Here is a 6,530-nt window from a genome sequence, read left to right as displayed (position 1 = left end):
TAGAATTAATATAATATATATATGGTGTATGGTGTAGACCTGCCATATATGAAATGTGCCCTGAAATGCTAGATGATTCAGCACTACATTAACGAAACTGACCTAAATTGATCAGAAAACTTTGTAAAAGGGAGAGATTTGTGCTGAGAATCATGACCATTGTCATAATATGATTTGGTGTCAGAATCAGAGCCAGGAGCCAGTCGTGATGAGAGGGTTGCTTCTGTCAGCATGGAAGAAAGAGGTGAGCTGCTGTAACAGGATTTGTGAACAAGCAAGCATTAGTTCCAGTATAACCACTTACTATGCCCAAACAAAAGTCGTGAATTGGAAATGTTTTAGAAATATACACTGAATTACAAGGCTTTACAGAACAATTTGCACTATTGTAGACTTAACATGTAAGCTTAAAATTACATGATTTTAATAATAATAGGTTGTGATCTGTGGGCCGGTCTAAGGCATGAAACTCCAGGGCTGAAAATGAGTCCCACTCCGGCCCTGACTGTGTGTGCCGCATCAATGCAAACTATGGTTCACAGTCATTGTAATGATGCTTGATATATAAGAACAGATGGCCACAAGGTCTAAGAGGGGGTGCCAGCCTCACAGCAGTAGGAAGAAGGCTGTGTGGTTCTGGCCCGTATGGACCTGTACCTTCTACCTGAGGGCAATAGCCGTAATAGGGAATGTGCAGGATGATATTAATCCCGCAAGATGTTGTGCACTCGACGAAGGCAGCGTGTAGTAAAAATGGTACTTATCTCCGAAAAACTAGTCCCTGTAATTTCCCTGCTGCTTTCACTACCCGCACTGTAGTGCCTGTTGTTCCGCCGTAGTGCAGCTGAAAAACCACACCAAGAGTCCATACAGTATGTCAGCACACGCTTTATAGCATAACGGTAAAAGTTCACCATAAGGTTCTGAGAAAGATTAGTTCTTCTCAGTTTTCTTAGGTAGAAGAAGCACTGCTGGGCCTTTCCCATGGCAGAGGTGATGCTATCGCCCCACGTTAGGTCCGCTGTCACAGTTAGGCAAAGAAATTTAATTTAATTCAATTCAATTCAATTTTATTTGTATAGCGCTTTTAACAATTGCCATTGTCCCAAAGCAGCTTTACACAATCAAAATAATTATTTAAGTTTGTATGGAATTTAAATGTGTATGAATTAAAATGGTCAGATAGTCCCTGGTGAGCAAGCCAAGGGCGACAGTGGCAAGGAAAAACTCCCTGAGATGGTAATAGGAAGAAACCTTGAGAGGGACCAGACTTAACAGGGAACTCATCCTAATTTGGGTGAAACAGAGAGCAGTAAATGATCTGCATTTATACAGTGTGTAGGGTGGGAGGCAGTTCAGCTATAATAGCTGATGTTAATTGATGTTAATATGGAGTCCAGGTAGTTATTGAAAACTCAGGTAGACATGTATGAAGTTCTCGTCCTGAACTATTGAACGGTCAAGTCCTCAGAGAAACAGCTGCCAACACCAGTCGAGGCCAGAACCGTTTTCTAGGTAGAGAGAACCATCTTTAACCAATTTAAAGCTGGTAACTTACTCTACCGTCCCATTTCCAATAGTAAGTGGTAAGTGAATGGCTTTGTGCTTTTATGAAAATCCACAATCATTTACCTGGTCTTCTTGATGTTGAGAGCCAGGTTGTGGGTGTCACACCAAGCTGCCATATGTTTTACCTCCCTTTTATATGAGGACTCATCATTGTCAGTGATCAGGCCTAACACTGTGACGTCATCAGCAAATTTAATGATGTATTAAGAAGGAAAGGAGGCGCAACAGTCATGTGTGTATAATGTAGAGAGTTAAGGGCTAAGTACACATCCCTGATATGCTTTTATCCCCTTGCACACACTGTAAACAATCTGTTAAAAAGTCCATAGTCCAGTTACACAATTCAGTGCTTCGTCCGAGCTGACATTGACTCTGACATGGCGGTGATCATGGCGGAGACGTGACAGACGCAGCAGCCCTGTGCTCTCTTTGTTGGCAAAGTTTTTTTTTTATTTAGATCCTATGATACAGTAGCTCTTTTTGGCAAGGCATGGCTCACATTAGCTTATTCTTATGCCATTATGCTAACACCTGACTCCATTTAGCTTTGTCAAGGGCATTAACTCAAGGATTCACATACTTTTTACTAGCACCATGAGGTTTTTATTGTTTTTCTCAATAAAGACATAAGGGTTAGAAATATTTACGTTATTATTTTAGGCACATAATACTTTTCAATACTCTTGACTTAGATTAAGATAACATTTTATGACAAATTAATGCAAAAAAACATGAAATTTCAAAAGGTTGACATAGTTTCACAGGTTTCATCTAACAAAACTTGACAAAAAAGAACATGAGGAAATAATATTTATTATAATTATATAATATTTATAATAACTAATATTTATAATAATTATTGCATACTTTTAGTTGTTAATATCGTGTATTGCTCCCTTTAGCATCAATATTAACATGCTGTCATGGTCCTGTATGTAGGAGACGGACCTGTAGGGTCAACTTCCGTGCTGTAGAATGCAAATTGTCTGCCAGTATTTTCTGATTCCATGCTGAATTCATCCTGCCATCATTTATATTCGTTCCTATGCAGTAATCAAAAATAAATCATCTGATGGCTCCCTTCCAGATGCACTGAACAGCTTCTATGCTCAGTTCAACGCACAAAACGACGTGACAGCAAGGAAGACCACCCCTCCTGGTTTCCTGGCTGTTGTGAGGAAATCGATGCAGAGTCAACCTCTAAAGCTGCCAGACCAGACAATATCCCTGGCAGAGTGCTCAGATAATATGGTGAACAGCTGGCAGATGTCCTGACCAACATCTTCAACATCTCTCTTAGCAGACATGCTTTAAGACCACCACCACCTACTTCTACAGAGGGACTATCGAGAGCATCCTGATCAGCTACCAGCTGCATCACTGTCTGGTTTGGGAATTGGGCCATCTCGGACCGCTAGACCATACACGGATAGTGAGGACAGCTGAAAAGATTATTGGGGTCTCTCTTCCCTCTATCACAGACATCTACACCACACACTGCAACCGTGGAACCACCAGCATTGGACATACCCCTCACTCTCACTCTTTACCCTCCTGCCATCTGGAAAAAGCTACTGATTTTTTATATATTTATATTTACTCATCTCCGCTGCTTCAACAAGAAATGTTTACTGTTTTTTATCTATTATGCCATTAACTTGCACTACCTCAACCCAGTATTACAGTATATTGCATTGTGTCATGTTGTCGTGTTGCTGCTCCTGCTTGTACATTTGCACGTGCACTTTATGTTGTCTTGTGTTATCCTTTGTGTAGTACTTTAGGATAGATTTTAATAATTTATGGTGTAAATTTAATTTGTCTTGGATAGTCAGCTAAGATGTCCTAACTTGACATCCTGTATAAGATTTTATATATTTAGAAAGTTTTGGCTAAAAGTACACAAACACTAAATGTGGTTTCAGATCAGGTAAAATGTTTTGACTATTTTGAGTACTGTAGTACCATTAACACTTATAATAAACGTCTTCAACACATACATTTTTAAAAGAATTATAAAAGCAGACCAACACCTCGCTACTTTGTTTTTCGTTTAAGCTTTACGGAATTAATGGAACATATTGTGGCAAACAAAATATAGCTTTGTGTGTTATTCATGGATGAGGTGGTCCACAATTCTTCTCTGAATGCGCAGAGACTCCTTTTTGTGTTTCCTTTGTTTTCTGTGTTTTGAACTCTGTTTCCCAGAATGCACCTCGGTCAGGTGATTGGCGCGCTCAACTGAATCGAGGTAGCTAATTAGTTTCCTTATAAATAGTCTTGTGTTTGGTTGCTCCGGTTGTCGTGCATTTGTTGATTTATCTTTTTGCTAATTTTTTGTCTCTGTGCCTTGCAATGCTCCTTGTCTCCTGGTCTGTGGTACCCTTGTTTTATTTAGCGCTTGTTATATTAGTTCCTGTTTTTGGTACAGGTCTTCTTCTGTTCAGTTCCTGTTCTGTGTTTTGATTTGAGGTTGTTTTTAGTCTGGTTCAACTGTTTTGTTCTGTTTTGGTCTGGGTTGGTTAAGTTGTTATACTGTATATCTCCTGTGTTTTCTGTGACATGCTAATTTCCTTAGTTCTTATCTGATTAGTTCAATGAATTACTACTCTTTAGTTTCTCCTAATTTCTTTGTATACTCCTTCCTAGTTTCATGGTGTAAGTTTTGTTTGATGTGTTAATGTTCTGTTTTCATTATTAAAAGACTCTTTCCTCAGTATTTACCTCTGTCACTATGCTTCATGTAAAGTCCCCTCCCCGAACCCGTAACACGGAACAGTTCATCAAAATATTCAGGAGATTTTAGCTTCTGGGTTCTCCTACACAATATTTTAAATGTCCTTGTCTTTTTTTTTTTTAAGTGTAAATATATACAGCTCTGGAAAAAATAAGAGAGCAGTCTCAGTGTTTAGGTCTAGACTAAAAACCCATTTAATTAGCCAAGCATTTTTGTAAATAGAAAAATGCTTAGGTAAAGGAGCAGATCTGGGGGACTCATGGACATAGAGTATTATGGTGAACTGGTATGTTTAGATCCTGTCTTTCCCACTCTCATTGATCACTCAGGTTTGATGACAGTGAGGTGATTGGTTGCTTTACATCTCAGGGAGCCCTCATGTCTGTGTTTCCTTCTGGCTTTCCTTTTTAGTTATGCTGTCATAGTTAGTCCTGCCAGAGTCCCTGCTTGCACTCTACATTAAATATACATTCACCTTATACATTATGTGACCAAACCTAACTATTCTCTCCTCTTCTGCTCTTCCCTCTCCTGTTCTCTCTTTCCCTCCCTCTCTCCCCCTCTCTCTCTTTCCGTCTCTCTGTTGAGCTACACATGTCGTTCCTGAGCTGCCAGTGATCCAGACTCCCTCTGCCCTCCGAACCTGTCAGACCCATCCTGGTGCCCCGCTTCTGGTTGGAGATCTCATCACATGGATGCCCCATCTGTCTCTTTGGGATGCGTCTGGTGTCTGGGGACGGTTTCACTCTACCATAAAGACGGTTCTGGCCTCGACTGATGTTGACAGCTGTTTCTCTGAGGACTTGACTTGGCTGCAGTCGCTCGATAGTTCAGGACTAAAATTTGCTACGAATCTACCTGAGCCCTCAATAACTGCTTGGACTCCATATTAACATCAATTAACATCAACTGTTATGCTGAACTGCCTGCCAACTAACACACAGTATGAATGCAGATCAATTTCTGCTTTTTTACCCAAATGAGGATGGGTTCCCTGTTGAGTCCGGTTCCTCTCAAGGTTTCTTTCTATTGCCATCTCAGAGAGTTTTTCCTTGCCACTGTTGCCCTCAGCTTGCTTATCAGGGACTATCTGACCAATTTGATTTATACACATTTACATTCCATACAAACTTAAATAATTATTTTGATTGTGTAAAGCTGCTTTGCGACAATGACAGTTATAATGACAGTAGCAAATTGTTTGTATTTTGTTTTTATCAAAAACACATGCCCCTTCACACACACACCCCTCCTCTTCTTGCCTTCACACACACTGCTCTGTCACGATTCTTTTCAAAGGTAAAGTGCAGGTTCATTTCCGTTAGTTTGTTCTCACTCAACTGAAGCGATGTTCCTTGTTAATTTTCTCGATAAAACAGTCTTGTTTATGTCTTCGTTAATGTGTATGTGTGAAACTTAAATAAGAGAGGAGGAGGGGTTACAATGTAAGACGAGGAGAGGGAGAGGGATCTGATTTCTTTTCTTCTTTTACTTTAGCTTTACACACATACACACACAAACACTTATCTGTCGGCATTTATTTCTATTTTTATTATAGGTAAAGTGCAGGGTAATTTGTTCTATTTTTACTTTATATTTTGTATTTATTATTTTTATGTATTTATTTTTTTGGGCTGTGGAACAAATAATTTAAGTTTCTATTATTTCTTATACCCTGTTCAGAGTGTACCCTGCCTTGTGCACAAAGCCTCCTGGAATAGGCTCCAGGTCCCTGTGACCCTGAATATAGAAAGAAGCGGTATAGAAGATAAGTAAGTGATTATTTCTTATGGGGAAATTTGCTTTGATTTACAAGTGTTTGGAAATACAAGCCCCGTTCCCAAATGAATTATGTTCGTAATCCAAGGTTCCACTGTATAAACTTTTGACCTTCAGACTAACCACTAAGGTAAATCTGTAGAACATGATTAATAATTAATAATATGAATGATAATCTTCATCATTATAAATCCTTTAAAATCCTATTCATATTTATTTTAAAAAATATTTTGTCTTAGCAGATCAACTTTTTACAACACTTTTGTTTTGAATCTAAAGGATTAATCTAAAATAGTCCATCACAAATAGTGTGGTCCCTACATACTTTGACAGCAAGGAGTGCTGGGGGAAGGGACGTGCCCAGAAAGTGAAGTGGTAGAAATATACACAGAAAAGGAGACTGAAACTTGCACAGTTAACATGTGTTAAAAAAAAAAACAGAAAA

This window comes from Clarias gariepinus, chromosome 2, assembly GCF_024256425.1.
Source record: "Clarias gariepinus isolate MV-2021 ecotype Netherlands chromosome 2, CGAR_prim_01v2, whole genome shotgun sequence".
NCBI classification, from domain to species: domain Eukaryota; kingdom Metazoa; phylum Chordata; class Actinopteri; order Siluriformes; family Clariidae; genus Clarias; species Clarias gariepinus.
Note: the sequence above shows the minus strand (reverse complement) of the source record.